At 43.2% G+C, this 19,799-nt stretch overlaps 1 protein-coding gene across 3 annotated transcripts in view; it reads left to right on the top strand.

The window, feature by feature from the left end:
* Positions 1–19,799, top strand: part of MAS1 (MAS1 proto-oncogene, G protein-coupled receptor) — a 61,465-nt gene that overhangs the window by 15,862 nt on the left and 25,804 nt on the right. For 2 of the 3 annotated variants that reach the window (XR_012234381.1, XM_073586858.1), the window contains exons 2-3: positions 14,176–14,298; positions 14,478–14,509. The exons of the other annotated variant lie outside the window; for it this stretch is intronic. The gene's annotated coding sequence lies outside the window, so the exon portion shown is untranslated. The remainder of the gene's footprint in view (positions 1–14,175; positions 14,299–14,477; positions 14,510–19,799) is intronic. 3 annotated transcript variants of the gene reach the window in all.

Raw genomic sequence — 19,799 nt, 5'->3', positions numbered from 1 at the left:
TGATGCTTGTTAGCACTCTTCTTCGGCCTGGGGCCCCTTACTGCTATAATAGCTTTATCGCCATGGCCTGCAAGACTCTGTTCCACTACTGCTAACATGTCCTGCCCTTGGGCAGGCTACCTGGGCTTCTGCCCTCATCAGGAAGTATCCTGATTATCTTTTCCTGCTCTGTGCTACCCCTCCCACTAACTTAACCCCTGTGCTGCCTATCTTCTATTATATGCTATTCACTATCACTAATGTTCCCCCTTTATTCTATCCCACTATTATCCTATATTATGTAATTCCTATCCTAGCCCTAATCCTATGGACAATACGCTATAACATATGACATCACAGTATATGAACAGTGAGGTGTCACTGGTGAACATGTGAACAGCGTGCGGGAAAGGTGAGGCTCATGAGGTGCCCCGCCACCAACTTACAGCTGTATCTAATATGAGACAAATCTGGAGACAAATTCCTTTAAATGAAACCTTTTATGAAAAAAATGCTGTTAACTGGCAGATGTGGGGTTAATCTACAGGTTAATAGTGTTCTATAGCTGCCCGGCACCCACATTGAGAGCCTCCCTGCAAGGAGGAAGTAAGGTTTTTTTCCCTCCCAACGACCCCCGGCTTTCAGTCATAGAAGCACGGTCAGCGCGACTTCAGTCACGACTCAATACATAGTAAACAGTGGCTGTACCACACTCTGCACTGACTGAAAGCTGGATTTGCACTGATGCATTACTGAGTCAGCTGCCAGTCAGTGCAAGTGGGGTGGTTACAGCCGCCACTCACTGTGTAGCCTCTGTGATTGAAAGTCGGAGGATGGAAGTATCAAAGTTCATTTCTTCTCCCAAGCCATGCCTTTAGTGTGGTGTCTGCACAGCATTAGAATGCCATTAACCTGCAGATTAGCCCCATATATGCAGATTAACAGTATTCTTTTAACATGAAAGGTTCCCTTTAAGTGTAAAGCAGGTTAGAAGTGAGCCATATGCTGATGGTGCTTATGCAGGCTGACATTATGACAAGCCAGGCACTGAAGCTCAGAAAGTGGGAAAGAGAAAGTAGTTGAGGGTGAAAAAAAGGGTAGCATGGATGATAGAACTCATGGCACGATGCATAGCAAAGGTCACACATTTGAAGATACAACATAAAGTCCTTATCATCACACAAGTTAGTGAAACAGTCAAGTGGTTAAATTTTTACCATAGATATGATTTCATCTACCGCAGTAATAATAAGGAAGAGGTCCTTGTCCATTACTCAATTCCATGTACAAAAAACAAGTCCATGCACAGTGTGGCTGGTGGAGAGACAGTGGAATTTGATGGGATGAAAAAAATGTGCTCCATCTGAAAATGTAACAGGAACTAGTGGCTAAAAGGAAAGCTGAAATGTACATGGCTAGAGGAGAGTGAGTGGACACTTCTACTCAGATGGAAATGGAATCTCAGCTCAGTGTCTCACTCAAAGCATACCTCCCAACTTTTGAATAACAGAAAGAGGAACAAATCATGCTGCACACTATGCGTGCCACGCCACTTTTTGACCCATGCCCCTAGCCACATCCTAATCCACACCCATTTACCATTTCTTTTCTGCCCTGGCAGTAGGAGATGTCAGAGGGACTGTGGCAGCGAGGGAAGTTCATCAGATGACTAAAACGGAAGGGAGCGGACAGTGAGTAGAGATTAGAGATGAGTAGATCGATTCAAAGGACAACAATCCAGCATGCAGGTCAGTACTACCTGGCAGCTGGGTGGGACACCATGAATTGACCAGGTAAAAATGAAAAAACTTTATTAAGGCATGTTTAAGTCATGTTTGAAAACAGTGAATTTAAAAACACCTGACGCATTTCTGGCGTGGTTAGTGCACTCTTAATCATAGTATGCCAGTGAAATAACATAGACAAATATAGGCAAATAGATATAGAGGAAGTGATCCAATCAAACAGCGAGATAATGAAATTACTGATGCCCCAGAAGTGCATTGAGCCAACAAAGGTAATAAACATTCACCTGAAAAAGTATCCTAGTAAATATAAAATAAATCATTTTTGAAAGTCATCCCTTTTGGGTGTTTGGTATCTAATCACAAGATCCAACATGCATGTCTGATGTTGAGCTGTTTATGCCAACTGCCACCATGTTCAGGATGAACGACCTTCTCAAGATGGTACAACCGATGTATCGTATTTTACAGAAGAGACATATTATACATAAGCGACATATCTGGTAACACATTTCATGAATGATGTAACACTGTAATCTATGCTACGGGACAAATTGAGAGATTTGGTTTTGTCCAATGCATATATGCAAACATTACACTTGCTGCTAGCGCATTTGTAGAATCCCTTTGCGGATAACCAATTTACAGTTTTGTTTGGTCTTTGAGAAGACTAGGAGATAAAGAGTTATGACCCCTTCGGGCCACACACCTACAACCATTGCTTATGATATCGCGCAAAATGTCATCTTCAATAACTGGTAAATATTTTTTGACAATAGATTTTATTTAATTGAATTATGGTCTAAAGGGTGTTGAAAACGTGACATGTGTATTACTAGGATCCGGGAATAGTTTATCAAGGGGTACAAATGACCTTGGTTTATTTACCACTTTGTTAAAGGCACGTTTGATGTCGAGATTTTTGTATCTCCATCAATGAAATGTTCATGCAAAGAGAAAAATGGAGCAAACAGGTGAATAAAGTAAAAAAATAGTCATCTTTATTAAATAAATACAGACAAATATAGAGACAAATAGTACCGAATAAAGTAATGAACATGACAATGCCGCAGGATAAAAGAACAGAAGCACCCGGACACAGAAACAACCATAATGCAAGTCGTGGAGTACAAATATAAGTAGCTAGATAGTAAATATCGCCACACAGAATCCACCTGGACAAGACAACACCGCAGAGTGTAAGTGTGGAGATTTCCAAAAGGCGCTAAATGCGCCAAATGTAAAAAGCGGTATCTTACCACAGGTGGAGGCAGAGGCTGTGGAGGTCCGGGGCCAGGTAAGGGGCGAGCCCGACGCTCGTTTCGCGTGTTTGCACACACGCTTTCTCAAGGGAAGTATCGCGGGAAGAGGTAAAGGACCTTCTTATGCACCAGGTGGCCAGATCACGTGACCGCGAATGGGCCAATGGGAGTGGTATAAAGCGGCGCATGCGCAGTGGGCACAGCAAACGCCGGCATGCAGGGATAAAGCGTCACACATCGCCCAAGGCCGAGGGGAGGGGGGGATTCCCGGAGGCCGAAGGAGACGCGCAGAGACGCTCGCCCTGCAGCCAGACGGAAGCAGGCACAGCGGGCATGCGCACAACCAAAACCCAAACATAAAAAACAATGTACAGGGCTGGGCGTGAGCTGGTCATACACAAAAACCTTAAAACACACATAAGTGATCAAAGGGGTAGCGCTGACAGGGAACAACAAGAGAAACAGCAACACAATCAAAAAATCATGCAATGAAGTATAAAATGCATAATAGATAGAAAAATTAGAAAGACCGGATCCCCTATACAAATGCGGGGCGTAATTCCCCGCTCACCATATACATATATATATATACGACTGTAAAATGATCAAATGCAAATAGTCATGCACACAATGCAGGGTATGCATATATAGGGAAATGCGTTGTCCTCCAATATGCGGCTCTTGTATCCCTGTGCAGAGTATGATGTCGATATAGTGTTGTATATGAAAAACAGCAAACACGAGACAAATCGATCTCCCATGCAGGAAATGTGTAACGGAGCACAAGAAAGTCCGGAAGAAAACTAAAGAGAAAAATTAAAGATAAAACAATGAATAAAATATGAAATAATAAAACCAGAAGAGAACCCCCAAATACTGGAATGGGGAATAAAAGGGAAATGGCAGGGCAAACTGAATGAACAAAAAAATATTATGGAAAATGTATTTTTAAATATGTATATAAATATTAACAAGCGATAAAGATCACCTACAAAAAGGAAGCAAAAGATAACGATTCATTTAAGCCCTTAGGCGTCATGGTGTCCAGTGTATCAATCCATTTTGCTTCAACTTGGGCCAGTCTCCGTTTGTAGTTACCACCTCTCGCCCCTAAATGGACCTGATCAATACCTCTAATTTTAAGAGAAGTAGGGTCACCATTGTGATATTGCCAAAAGTGGCGGGGCAAAGTCTTGAGAAGGGAAATGTCAGTCACTGTCTTGGACGCACAAATGTCCCGCACATGCTCACGTACCCTCCTCCTAAGTTCTCTGGACGTGAGACCAACATAAATTTTTGAGCAGCCACATGTGGCATAATAAATCACATTTGTGCTGCTACATGAAATCCGGTGACGAATATCGAACTGTCTCCGTCCATCGGAGGAGGTGAAGGTGTCGCAGCGCAGGACATTTGTGCATGCAAGACAGTGACCACACGGTATGGAGCCAGGCACAGGGCCCCTAGACCCAAATGGATTAGTCGACACTGGGAGATAGTGACTCCTCACCAGAAGGTCACTCAAATTTCTTGACCTTCTTGCGGTCATTGAGGGATATCGACCCAAAGATGAACCCAGGGCAGGTTCGGTCCCAAGAATCGACCAATGTTTAGTGAGGATCTGCCTCATGTTGTCCCATTGATGGTTAAATGTGGAGATGAACCTAATTGGTCCATCCATGATCTGTCGAGAGGTCCTATTGCGGGAAACCAAAAGACTGCCGCGTGGAGTAGCTCTTGCTCTTAGATAGCCTTTTTGGCGACGCGGGCGTGCCGGCCGCTTCCCATGTGCTGTGCTGGCATAGATACATAGATGACATTTTCTTTTTGTGGGACGGATCGGTGCAACAGCTCGGGGATTTCATGGGGACGCTGAACGATAATCATTTGAACATCCATTTGACTTATTCATTTGATGTTGCCAAAATCAATTTTCTGGATGTTACCATGTGTGTTGATCACACTGGTCACATCCAGACTGATGTTTACAGTAAGCCAACATCAGTTAATTCTTTGGTTCATGCGTCTTCTGCCCACAATCCTTCCACCATAGGGGCTGTCCCGGTCGGACAGTTCTTACGGATGAGGCGGATCTGCTCGTCAGATGCCAAGTTTGAGATACAAGCGGCCGATCTGAAAACGCGTTTTTCGAGCCGAGGCTACTCTAATAGATGCATTAAAAAAGGCTATCTAAGAGCAAGAGCTACTCCACGCGGCAGTCTTTTGGTTTCCCGCAATAGGACCTCTCGACAGATCATGGATGGACCAATTAGGTTCATCTCCACATTTAACCATCAATGGGACAACATGAGGCAGATCCTCACTAAACATTGGTCGATTCTTGGGACCGAACCTGCCCTGGGTTCATCTTTGGGTCGATATCCCTCAATGACCGCAAGAAGGTCAAGAAATTTGAGTGACCTTCTGGTGAGGAGTCACTATCTCCCAGTGTCGACTAATCCATTTGGGTCTAGGGGCCCTGTGCCTGGCTCCATACCGTGTGGTCACTGTCTTGCATGCACAAATGTCCTGCGCTGCGACACCTTCACCTCCTCCGATGGACGGAGACAGTTCGATATTCGTCACCGGATTTCATGTAGCAGCACAAATGTGATTTATTATGCCACATGTGGCTGCTCAAAAATTTATGTTGGTCTCACGTCCAGAGAACTTAGGAGGAGGGTACGTGAGCATGTGCGGGACATTTGTGCGTCCAAGACAGTGACTGACATTTCCCTTCTCAAGACTTTGCCCCGCCACTTTTGGCAATATCACAATGGTGACCCTACTTCTCTTAAAATTAGAGGTATTGATCAGGTCCATTTAGGGGCGAGAGGTGGTAACTACAAACGGAGACTGGCCCAAGTTGAAGCAAAATGGATTGTTACACTGGACACCATGACGCCTAAGGGCTTAAATGAATCGTTATCTTTTGCTTCCTTTTTGTAGGTGATCTTTATCGCTTGTTAATATTTATATACATATTTAAAAATACATTTTCCATAATATTTTTTTGTTCATTCAGTTTGCCCTGCCATTTCCCTTTTATTCCCCATTCCAGTATTTGGGGGTTCTCTTCTGGTTTTATTATTTCATATTTTATTCATTGTTTTATCTTTAATTTTTCTCTTTAGTTTTCTTCCGGACTTTCTTGTGCTCCGTTACACATTTCCTGCATGGGAGATCGATTTGTCTCGTGTTTGCTGTTTTTCATATACAACACTATATCGACATCATACTCTGCACAGGGATACAAGAGCCGCATTTTGGAGGACAACGCATTTCCCTATATATGCATACCCTGCATTGTGTGCATGACTATTTGCATTTGATCATTTTACAGTCGTATATATATATATATGTATATGGTGAGCGGGGAATTACGCCCCGCATTTGTATAGGGGATCCGGTCTTTCTAATTTTTCTATCTATTATGCATTTTATACTTCATTGCATGATTTTTTGATTGTGTTGCTGTTTCTCTTGTTGTTCCCTGTCAGCGCTACCCCTTTGATCACTTATGTGTGTTTTAAGGTTTTTGTGTATGACCAGCTTACGCCCAGCCCTGTACATTGTTTTTTATGTTTGGGTTTTGGTTGTGCGCATGCCCGCTGTGCCTGCTTCCGTCCGGCTGCAGGGCGAGCGTCTCTGCGCGTCTCCCTCGGCCTCCGGGAATCCCCCCCTCCCCTCGGCCTTGGGCGATGTGTGACGCTTTATCCCTGCATGCCGGCGTTTGCTGTGCCCACTGCGCATGCGCCGCTTTATACCACTCCCATTGGCCCATTCGCGGTCACGTGATCTGGCCACCTGGTGCATAAGAAGGTCCTTTACCTCTTCCCGCGATACTTCCCTTGAGAAAGCGTGTGTGCAAACACGCGAAACGCGCGTCGGGCTCGCCCCTTACCTGGCCCCGGACCTCCACAGCCTCTGCCTCCAACTGTGGTAAGATACCGCTTTTTACATTTGGCGCATTTAGCGCCTTTTGGAAATCTCCACACTTACACTCTGCGGTGTTGTCTTGTCCAGGTGGATTCTGTGTGGCGATATTTACTATCTAGCTACTTATATTTGTACTCCACGACTTGCATTATGGTTGTTTCTGTGTCCGGGTGCTTCTGTTCTTTTATTCTGCGGCATTGTCATGTTCATTACTTTATTCGGTACTATTTGTCTCTATATTTGTCTGTATTTATTTAATAAAGATGACTATTTTTTTACTTTATTCACCTGTTTGCTCCATTTTTCTCTTTGCATGAACATTTTGCTATTGGAGTGGGTGCCTTGTGGCCTCTTGCCTTGTGGGGGCTGTCTTCATACAGCCTCACCTTCTTGTTGACATTTGGATAATGTCACTGAGGTTTGTGTATTTTCCATCAATGAAATGTTGACTAATGAATGATATGGCTTTCTTGAATGAATGAATTGTCCGAAGAGCAAATTAGTTTTACTCCATTGAATTCCCCTTATGGTATGGCACGTATGGTGTGATGGGGATGTGAGGAAGAAGAATGTAAGACTGTCTTTTACAGAGATATCGCTACCTACTTTGTGACAAACTTGCCAATTAAATATACATCCAGGAATGGAGTTTCTGTAGTAGGGCTGTTCACTGTGAATCTGAGGTTTAAAATTATTTGCATTTAAAGATATTGTAAATTTAGCAATGTCAACATGACTACCCTGCCATACAAATAGCAGATTCACAGAGCTTCCAAACCAATTTATATTATCAGTAAAAATATGTGTTTCCTCCCACCACCACATAAAGAGAATAGCAAAGGAGGGGGGAAATTTAGAACCAAAAAAAGGAGAATCGAACATAAAGAAATTATAAAATAACAAATATGAAAGGGACTTGATGATGAAGTACTTTAAATTAATGGAATAATCACTGTATTATCTAGATGGTACTGGTTGGCTTTAGTTGCTAAATGATGAGGAATAGTGGATTATATATTCATAACATCACATGTTATGAATTTAAATTGCTCATTCCATTGAATTGTAAAAACTTGTAGCACTGTAGAAGTGTCCTTTAGGTAACCAGGAAATTCTGCTCACCAAAGGTTGAAGATGTATGTCTATCCATTGGCTTAGATTATAATTTAAAAATCCAATGCTGGAAATAATGGGGTGAAGAGGATGAGGAAAGACCCCTTTATGTGTTTTGGGAAGGCGGTGGAAGATGGAAAGAATGGGTTGATCTGGTAAGAACCATGTACGGAGTTTATTTTTGAGTATTCCTAATCTAACAGCTTCATCTAAAATTTGTATGACAGGGTGGGATCTGATGTGAGAGGCCTATATGTGGAAGGGTCTATGAGAATAATGTTGGCTAGTTTAAGGTACAATGAAGTATCAAGGACAACAATACATCCGCCTTTATCAGACTGTCTGATTGTGAGATTTAAATTGAATCTCTTACATTCCAGCACCCCCCAGCGCAGCATTTGATTAGCCAGTGCTGATGCTGCATCATCTGTGCATCATGCTCATCTCTAGTTGGGTCCTATGGATGTATTGTTTGTTCCTTCATTCATAGTTGAAGCAGCCAGAGCTTTCTCAATTTTATTTAATCTTCAAAATGTGACATCTGGCTTTTTTGTGTCTGTAATGCCGTAGTCACATGCTACATGTTACATAAATATTGTGGTTTTTGCTTTCAGCAGGTGTCCACACCAAACTACACAATAACAATCCTCTCATTATTGTATTTTTCGGTGTGTTTTTTGTGCCTTTATTATCCACCAGCTGAAGAGCCCGGCGCTGCCCGGGCATAGTAACTAACTACGGTTAGTTATAACAAATTATAATTATTATATCTATATATATACCGGGTGAGTCATAAAGGACGGATGTATTTGAAGTGGCTATAACTCACCACCAGGTGGAGGTAGAGATGTGCGGGAGGCGGGGTTATGTTTGTGAGGTGAAAGCATTGTTTTTATTTTAGTTTCAGTTTAAGCTATGGTGCCGTGGACGATAGAACATCGCGTTTTTGCGTACGACAGTTTTGTCAAGAATAATGAGTGTATCACAGCCGTTCAGCGTGAGTTTCGGCGTCATTTCAATATTCACAGAAATCAAGCTGTTCCCGCTCGTAACACTATCCTACGTTGGGTTGAAGCACTCCGTACACGAGGTACACTAATGAACAAACGACCACCGGGGGCTCCACGAACGGCACGTACCGCTGCACAGCCCTAAGGTAACGGTGTGGTGCGCTATGGGCAAATATGGCGTGATCGGTCCGTACTTTTTCGAAGGCGATAATGGCAATACTGTTACCGTGAACTCACAACGTTATATCGCCATGATAAATAACTTCTTTGTTCCTGAGTTACGACGGCAACATATCCCCATCTCTAGTGTGTGGTTTCAACAAGATGGGGCAACGGCCCACACAGCCGGAGCAACAATGAACGTTCTTCGCCCTCTCTTCCCTGGTCGCATCATTTCCAGGTTTGGCGATATTAATTGGCCTCCTAGGTCCCCAGACCTGTCCATGTGCGATTATTACTTATGGGGTCACCTCAAATCACGTGTATACAAGCTTAAGCCTCGATCATTACAAGAACTGAAGGAAGCTATTCGAGTGGAAGTTGCCCAAATCGACAGAGTTGTGTTGGAACGTGTTGATGCCAACTTCCAAGAACGCCTTTGGAAATGCATCACTGATAATGGCCACCACATGGCAGATGTTGTTTTCCACACTTGAATTTGTCAAATGCTATTAGTATACGTAACCAAATCTGTGAATACATTTATATTTAATAAATATTTAACGATTTTATGATTAGTTTAAAAACGTCCGTCCTTTATGACTCACCCGGTATAAAGCTGAGTGCAGAGCCCAGCCCACTCCGCATAGCCACATTCACTATAATATTGCACAATATCCTGTCGGCCAGAGCTACCGGACAACATCCCCTAATATCCCACATCGTCGCATCAGCCAGAGCCACCGGACTACTACTCTTAATAGCCCACTTCGTCCAGTCAGCCAGAGACACCAGACTACTACCCCTAATATCCCATATTATCCCATCAGCCAGAGCCACTGAACTACTACCCCTAATATCCCACATGATCCCATGAGTCAGAGCCACCAGACAACTACCACTAATATCCCAGATCATCCCGTCAGCCAGAGCCACCGGACTACTACCTCTAATACCTCTAATATCCCACATTGTCCCATAAGACAGAGCCACCGGACTACTACTACTAATATCCCACATCGTCCCATCAGCAGAGCCACCAGACTACTACTCCTAATATCCCACATCATTCCGTCAGCTAGAGCCACTCGATTACTACTCCTAATATCCCACATTGTCCCGTCAGCCAGAGCCACTGGACTACTACCCCTAATATCCCACATCATTCCATCAGCAAGAGCCACCGGACAACTACCACTAATATCCCACATCATCCCATCAGCCAGAGCCACCGGACTACTACCCCTAATATCCCACATCATCCTGTCAGCCTGGGGTCAGAACCAGAGCGCTAAGTGGAATGGTCCTAACTTCCTTACCAGGGATCCCTTTAAGAGAGGCCTGGTGTCAGAACCAGAGCGCTGAGTGGATTTGCCCTGACTTCCATACCATTGATCCCTTTAATAGAAGCCTGGGGTGAGAATCAGAGTGCTAAGGGATTAACCATAGCTTCCATACCGGAGATCCCTTTAAGAGAGGCCTGGGGTCAGTACCAAAGCGCAGAGTGGATTTGCCATCACTTCCATACCAGGGATCCCTTTAAGAGGGTCCTGGGGTCAGTACCAGAGTGCAGAGTGGATTTGCCATCACTTCCATACCGGGGATCCCTTTAAGAGACCCTGGGATCAGAACCAGAGCTGTTATGAGCTCATTTTCTGCTCCACCAGTTGAGAGTTCTCCTTCCGTTCTCCCTCTGTTGGTGACAGGAGGTAGTGAGGTTGGTTTAAGTGGTAGTGATCTGCCACCTGATGAGGAGGATAATAATTGGATCTCTGGAGTATCAGACTGGATATAAGATAGCCGACGCCCTATCCTGGTGCTGGTGATTCAGTCTGTTTCTCAGGTCTTGGACTTCAGCTCTCTTCCAGTCTTCTCAAGTTAAGTTTGTTTTTTGCTAATGTTCACACTTGCGCTTGTTGGTGAATTCAGTTTTTGTGTGGTCAGCTTGCCCCTGCTGGGGCTATGCTGAACTTCCACACCTATTTATCTGTATTTGCCAATTTGCCTTTTTGTCCCTTATTAGATTGGCCTCTTTTTGCTCTGTTTCAAAATATTTCAGAGTGCTGATATAGTGGGAGAAGTCTAGTGACTTCAGGGTTAATTTTGCTCTCAGACGTGTTGGACATTATTTTGGTAGGGTTTTTTGGCAGATTGCAGACAGTGGCTTTCCTTTCCTGTCCTTTCTAGTTAGTCGGGCCCCATCATTTGCTCAGCCTATTTTCCTGCCTGTGTTTGTGTTTTCATCTTGTTTCACCGTCAATACATGTGTTGGGACTGTCTATTCCTTTTGGGTCTGCTCTGGGGCAGTTAGTTTTCCCTTTTCTTGCTTTAGGTTTATGTAGTCCTCCGGCGGTGACGAGGCATCTAGGAACATCGTAGGAACGCTCCACTGCTACTGTTAGTTGTGTGGTTAAGATCAGGGTTCTGCAATCTGCATAGTTACCATCCTCTCTGGTTTTCTGGGACTTAGCTTTTTGTTGTTCCTCCTCGGTGACCTATTCATAACAGAATCACCAGCCATACCGCAGATTCTAGGGTACTCAAAAGCAGGGAAAAGTTGTTTAAAAGAAAGAGAAAAAAAAAAGTGTCAGAATTTCTTTATATATATATATATATATATATATTTTTTTTTTTTCCTCTTTTTTTTCTTTTTTCTTGGGCTGTAGGAGGATTCTTTTTTTTTTTCCTAATGGAGATTAAGCAATTGTCTGATCGTGTGGAGCAACTTGCTGCTGAAGTGCAGGGAATTTCCACCTACCTCATTCAGTCACATGCTGCTGAACCTAAGATTCCTACTCCTGATGTGTTTTCTGGGGATCGGTCTAAATTTCTGAATTTTAAGAATAATTGTAAATTATTTCTTGCCTTTAAGCCTGATTCATCGGGGAGCTATGTGCAGCAGGTTAAAATTGTCATCTCTTTGCTGCGCGGCGATCCCCAGGATTGGGCTTTTTCTCTGACACCTGAAAATCCTATTTTGACTAATGTGGATGCATTTTTTCAAGCCTTGGGGTTGTTGTATGATGAACCTAATGCCGTTGATCAAGCTGAGAGAACCCTGTTGGCATTAGACCAGGATTAGGATCCTGCAGAGTTGTACTGTCAAAAATTCCAAAAGTGGGTGGTCCTTACTACATGGAATGATAGTGCATTGGCAGCTCTCTTTCGGAAAGGTTTGTCAGAGACCGTAAAAGATGTTATGGTGGGATTTCCTATTCCTTCTGGTCTGGATGGCTCTATGTCATTAGCCATTCAAGTTGATCGGCGTTTACGTGAACATAAAACTACACGGGAGGCGCTGCCACCTTTTGAACAAATGTCTGAACCTATGCAATGTGATGGGGTTTTGTCTAGGGTGCAACGTCGGGAGTTTAGAAGGCGCAATAAGCTGTGTTTTTTCTGTGGAGATGCCTCTCATACTATTTCTGTCTGCCCTAAACAAGAGAAACGTTTTGTACACACATTCGCTGTGGGCAGTGTACAATCTAAGTTCCTTTTGGCAATTACTCTGATCTGCTCCTTGTCCACATTTTCCACATAAAGGCAATGTGACCGAGCCTACTACTATCCTAGGTGAGGGGGTAGTTCTTTCTGCCTATTCATAACACAGAGCACTGAGTGGATTTGCCCTGACTTGCATACCAATGATCCCTTTAATAGAACCCTGGGGTCAGAATCAGAGCGTTCAGGGATTTGCCCTAACTTCCATACAGGAGATACCTTTAAGAAAATGCAAAATTTACACTACATGTTAAACAGGCATAAATGTCCAAGCTAAATGGATGTGATTTCATGAAAACTCGCTCTCAGTACGTCTTAAGATGTTGTGGTACTGTGCAATTTTGGTGCATTTTTCTCTATATATAGGATTCTATGTGAAGCTTGAAAAAGAACGCATTAAAAAATCACAGTTTAATTTTTAAGTACAGAATCAAAGCTTTTCTATACTGTTAAAAAAGAATTAAAAACATTGATTCACATCTGCATTCAAAACGCATCAAATTTAAGGAGAAAAGCATAAAAGAAATCCAGAAATAATTCAGAGAAGATCGCTGTTGCCCCGTGTGGTGCCGACACCTGCATAAAATATGCAGAAAAGAAGCAGTAGAAAAAAACATAGCATTAGCACTACATATGAACATGACCTTAGAGTTACATTTTTAATAATTTTTTATGGGTTTAATAGAGAAAAAAAATCAATCGTGCCTTTTTTTTATTCCATTTACCCATCACCATAAATAATCTGGTCACTGTGCTGTGCAGATCGTTACAATTAGAGGGACACCAAATATGTTATTAGCTTAAACTATACAAAATTCTCACAGTGATCTCAATGGAAACTCTGGCTCATAGCTATAGTTCTTTATTATTATACTTTACTTATATAGCACTATCATTTTCACCAGCACTTTCCACACATTATCATCCCTGATGGGGCTCACAATCTAAATTCCTTATCAGTATATCTTTGGAGTGTGGGAGGAAACCCTCAAAAACAAAGGGAGAACATACAAACTGGAAAACAAATAAATTCCTTGAAGATGTTGTAATTGGTGGGATTTCAAGTCAGTATTTAAAGTGCTACAAGGGGACAGTGCTAACTGCTGAGCCATCATGATGTGTTTGAAAAAATGTAGGTTGTGGGTTAAATTTCCATGGAGACTCGGAATAGAGAGAAAATTACATTTATTTAATTGTTTTTCATAATTTTTTTTAGTTGTTTAATAAGAACAAAAATCTGACTTTTATTTTCCCTCTAGAATACAGTCACATAGAAACACACTGCGATGTACAGATATAGTTCTATGTACCAGTATAATCTGCTTCTGAGATCACTGCCTCCAATCCAGCTTAAAGTATACTAAATTCTCCTACAGTTATGAGTGTAGGCTCATAGCAAAGATAAAGGCTGTGGGTTTGGCTCCCAGGAATACCAGATCAATGCTTATTTAACTTATGTAATTGCAGAGAGATACAGTGCCCCCTCCCATGAGGAGGAGCTAAGGAGAAAAATCATCGCACAGAGAGAGAAGCGAGTATCGGAACTCTGAAGTAGTGGGACAGTCCCACTGAATCTGGGATTGTTGGCAGGTATGCTCAAAGAGAATTCTCTCATCCATGTACAAAACAAATGATTATTTTCCATCATAACTAATAAACAATAAATAAAACTATATAAATTAGGTATCATAATCATACTGTCCCACGATCGATGGATTAGGCGAAAAGAGGAGTATTATGGTTGTTTACTATTTTCTATGTTTTTCCAGGGCACATGGGCTTCAATAGATTAGGCGTAAAGGTGAGTATAACTTTGCTTTTTATTTCAAACAAAAGCATCATTATTTAACTTAAACAACTTTATTCTGGCTGTTTTTTTTTCTTACAAAGTTACTATGGCAGACCTGAGCAATGTGTGGTCTGCAGGCCACATCAGTCCCACTAGCTGCAGCCAAGGGTCTGGTAACAGTGGCACATGAGCGGCACCATGCCATCCCCAGCCTATTTGTTGCCGCTCACCGTCACCGCTTTTTGTATCCTTGGTATGCAAATAGGGTCTCTTGCTGGACATGGGGAGGCAAAGTGGGTCTCATGCTGGACATGGGGAGGCAAAGTGGGTCTCATCCTGGACAAGAAGAGGTTATGGAGGTTTCATGCTGGACATGGGGAGGTTATGGGGCTCATGCTGGACATGGGGAGGCTAAGGGGCTCTAATGCTGGACATGGGGAGGCTATGGGGCTCTCATACTGATAACAGTGAGAGCAGGGGACGCTGATGTGAGTATTCATATAAAAAAATTATGTGGGGCCTCTTCTATTTTTGATAACCAGCTCAGGCAAAACTGAAAGCTGCAGGCTGCAACTCTCAGCTCTTATCTTTATCATGGCTGGTTATCAAAAATTGATAGGTCCTACACCATTTTTTAAAATTATTTAAATAAATAATATAAATAAACCGTGTGGGGTCACCTGAGGACTGATATGCTCAGACTGGGAAGGGGCCATGGATATTGACTCCCTTAGCCTAAAAATAGGAGCTCTCCGCTACCCCAGAAAATGCACATCTATTAGATGCGCCAAATTCTGACCAAGATTGTTGTGCAGGGCTGAACCAATAGGCTGAAATTAATTCTGCTCAATATTAATATTAGCATATTATTTATTAATTATTTTAAACTAATATTAATTGTATCACTTAATATTGAACCAAATTAAGCATGTTAATCATAGGGAGGCTATGTGGGTCTCATGCTGATCATGGGAAGACTACGTGGGTATCAAGCTGATCATGGGGAGGCTAAGTGGGTCTCATGCTGATCATGGGGAGGCTAAGTGGGGCTCATGCTGATCATGAGGAGGCTAAGTGGGAACTCATGCTGTTTGAGGGCTCTTGTAGTATATAGAGGCTGTATAGGGGTTCTGATGGTATAGGGGCTATGTGGGGGCTCTTATGGTATATAGGAGGATGTCAGCATACTTAATTCTGCTCAATATTAAGTTACACAATTAATATTAACATAAAATAATTATAATTAATATGTTAATATTAATATTGAGCAGAATTAATTTCAGTTTGACCCTCCACAACAGTTACGGTCTCTCATGGGGCCGCTTGGGAAAATTAATTGCCCACTCCTGCTCTATCGTGTTAGTAATGGGGGAGTCTTATAGAAGCCTCTACATTACTGACCTTTGGTCTTTATGTGGCAGCCATTAAATAGCTGACATCAGCCACACCCATATTACCCCACTTGCTAACGTACCAGGGCAGGTAGGAAGAGCCAGGCAAAGCGCCAGAATATAGATGCAACTATTCTGTCGTGGCTGCGGGCTGGTATTTTTAAGCTGGGTGGAGCCAATAACCATGGCCCCTTCTTAGTCTGAGTACACCAGCCAGAATTCTACTGCAATATATTAATTAACGTTTAAATATCCCAGAAATTAGAGCCAATATGGCAAAACTGAAGTCATATTCTTAATCACCACCTTAAACTTAATATAAAACCATTCAGTCATTGTTGGCACCAAAATCACTGTATACCAATGTAATTTCTGACTACACAAATATATAAAGAATCCGAGCAGTGCTTTTATTTCACTATCAGTGATACGTGCAGTATCAGATAATACAAACCTGTTTGGAGAAATTCATAAAAATAAATATTTAATGTGAAAAATATAAAGACTTCTTTGTCAGACATATACCACAAAGCCTCTTTTGTAATGCTACAAAATTATTGCTGGGGAAGCAACTGTTTATATGGTTGTCTGTGCGTAGGTAGGAGGGACCCATTCACTGCCTGAGATAAAATAGACAAAACCTTCCCAGAGAAAATCAATTGAGAACTAAAGGTCCAACTGTTCTTATCGTTGGGTAAGCTGCAAGTAGAAACACATATCTACGGTTACAAAAGTGTAGTATTACAAGGAACCTATTTGTGTAAGGTCCTACAAAGTAGAAGTCCAGACTACGGATAAGCAAACTCAATCCGAAAAGATTGGGGTTCATACTGGACACCAAGTGTTCGGTACAAAACACAGACATTTACTGTATGTTTTGTGTAATTTTTAAGGCCTGTAATTTTTAAGGCCTAGTGTGTGTTTTCTAGCACTTTTGCAAATTAATATATTGTTTCAGCCTTCCCGTTGCCATTTCTAGGCCACAAAAATATGTTTTAAGGCTTATGTGTGTGTTTTCTACTACTTTTGAAAATCAATGCATTGCATCAGCCGTGCCGTTGCCATTTGTAGGCCCCAAAAATAATTTTTAAGGCCTGGTGTCTGTTTGCTAGTAGTTTTGCAAACCAAAATATAGCATCAGCCTTCTCATTACCATTTATAGGCCCCAAAACAACATTTTCAGAGCTGATGTGTGGTTTATATGAGTCTGGGAAATTAATAATTGTCATCTACTTGACATTTTTAGGCCAAAGACGTAAGTTTTCAGGACCACTGCCTTTCTTCTAGTACATTGCAAATAAATAAATCTACTCTTGCGCCATCTCATTGTGAGTAGTGTTTACAAAATCAACATTCAAAAATGAGGAGAGCGTAGAATAAGGGACATGGATGTGGCTATGGCGGTGCTGCTGTAGCTGCTGATGGTAGTGGTGGCATAGCTGATGCAGGGAGAGGACGTGGTCGTTCTATACCTGCTATGTGCTCAATTCCAACACTTTCTTGTGATGCACGATGGTGACAAGATGCAATACGTCCTTTCATAGACCCGATTACTGCTGCATGAATAGTGAGGCCACAAGAAGCTGTTACATTGGATAGCTGAGAGTGTCTCTAGTTCCTTCACATTATCTTCTACCCATTCCAGTGCAGAAAGAGCACAGTTGTCACCTTAGGACCATGGTCATCCAGCCTTCACCTCAACCCCTTGCAAATCAGTCAAGTAGTCTGAGGCCCAAGTCATGCAGCATTCTCTTCTGCTTTTTGTGTGAGAAGAAATATTTGTGGAAATCCTCCACTCTGCAAATAGTTGAAAAGATGTCAGTCCAAGATTAAATGTAATAAATATACTTTGGTTTTTATTCTACGCATTTCGAAGTTACAATGACTTCTTGTTCAGGAAAAAAGATGTGGAAGACAATGAGTGCCTGACCACTTATTAGGCTGGATGGTGAGTAAGTAGGAGTGCTAGTGCACACAATCAGTGGACCACCGCAGCACATGTCAGATGATGACAAAATTCAGTTGCGATTTGCAGCGCCTTTATGCAGTGTGCAGACTGGTAAGGAGGGCAGAGTTAAGGAGTCAGTGGAAGATGATGCATGGTATGATGAAGGTCTACACCATACAAGGAGCAGAGGCCATCCTAGTGACGTGTGCAGTAAGGAGGAAGATAAGGTGGCCACACTGCCACAACAGCACAGCAAAAGAGGGGGCAGGGTGCAAGGGCTCAGTGGGCAGCCTCTAGCCAGTATATCGGATGCTACTGCAGGAACACTAAAGACAGCTCAAAAGAATTTCCTGATGTGGCATTTCTTCAGAAAATATGCTGCCGACAAGTGACAGGTGGTTGACAATATGTGCCGTCAGACCCTGAAGCGAGGCATAATTGTTCTGAACCAGAGCACCACTTGTATGACAAGGCATCTGAATTCCAAGCATGAGGTGCAGTGGCATGCACACCTTAAAAACAATGACTGATCTAAGCCTCCTCCTGCTCTCTGTTCTGCTGTGGTCTCAGACTCTTCCTCCCACTCACGAGCAACAGAACTGTGGCGCCCCTGAGGGTTCAGTCACCACAGAGGTACTGCACCTCCTTCTGAGGTGTGGTACCCCACCATCCAGGTAAGGTGGAGACAAATGACCACACTCCAACACCTGCATCCCACACAACACAGTAGTGTAGCAAAGCACCTTTTGGTGGCTCCCTGCTTGGAACACGAAGCGTGCTGGGAGGCGGGTGGAGTTTAGGTTGCATCAAAAGAGCGGGAAGAGTTTAGGATTTAGTCAGTCTGACAGAGTCAGAGGAGGAGTAAAGATCCCCTGAGTGGGATGGAGGAAAGAGGTGCTGCAGCCGACCTCAGTGACCTGGGTCCACTGGCACAGGAAAGGAACTTTGATAGAAAACCTGACTCTCCATAAGAAGGAAAGGATTAGTACGGAACGTAAGGAGAAGAAGAGAACTAAGGATCAGGGTTAGAGGAGAACCCGTCCCAAGTTCTAAGCGCAAGGCCGGGGTCCGGTCCCCGAGGTTGTATGGATACTAATGGTCCTGCAGCAGACACCGGAGGAATAGAAGTTGTCACCACTTTATTCCCATACCAGACTTGGGGGCACAACAGCATCGATAGTGAGCCGGGTCTAGGTAGTAAGGAGTCCCCGAAGCAGGCTACAGCTGTCTGACGTACAAGTAGAGTTCATAGGAACATCTGACAGGAGGAACTCCAGTGTAACTCAGTACTGTGAGTACTTCACTAAAGGCGCTAAGAGGGAGACGTTCAGAAAAGGCATATATGTTGGCGGAGTGTTGGAAGGAGTGCTTCATCTTGCCTGGAAGTTGGCTGAGCCCCTGACCCGGACGACACGGCACCGAGGCGGGCACCTGTACCTGCAACAGACTGTGAGTAAAGCTTTGGAACTACATGCCCTGGTGTCCTCCACTTATTCCTGCATCAACACACCCAGCACTGCTACATCCTTGTGCCTAGCCCTGCGCCTGACACTACACCATCTACGTGTCTCTTCATCTCACTGCCCTGGGACTACAGCCCTGCCTGTGGAGGGCTATTACATCATTGCTGCACCCCACCATCGGTCCCAGAGGATCTGTCTGCAGCATCGGCTTAACATCTTCATTGCCGAACACCACAGGTGGCGTCACGACTCATTCATTCATAAACTTTAATCATCATAAGCACACTGAACATTTCCCCTTCATTACAATGGGTGCCCAGGGCCATGGGCCGAGTCCCAGCTGCCGTGACATCTCCCATTGAAGCTCATCGGGCCTGGTACCGAGTACCCCACAGCCCTGGGAGGGCGACCCAGAACCACCTGCCTCCCGCATTTAGAGGAAGTGACAGCATCACCATCACAGCCACCACCACCAATGCCACTGAGCATGTCCACACCGT

Source organism: Dendrobates tinctorius, unplaced genomic scaffold, assembly GCF_039654945.1.
Source record: "Dendrobates tinctorius isolate UK_male_01 unplaced genomic scaffold, ASM3965494v1 ptg000097l, whole genome shotgun sequence".
Classification (NCBI taxonomy): Eukaryota; Metazoa; Chordata; class Amphibia; order Anura; family Dendrobatidae; genus Dendrobates; species Dendrobates tinctorius.
This window is presented reverse-complemented; position numbering and strand designations above follow the sequence as displayed.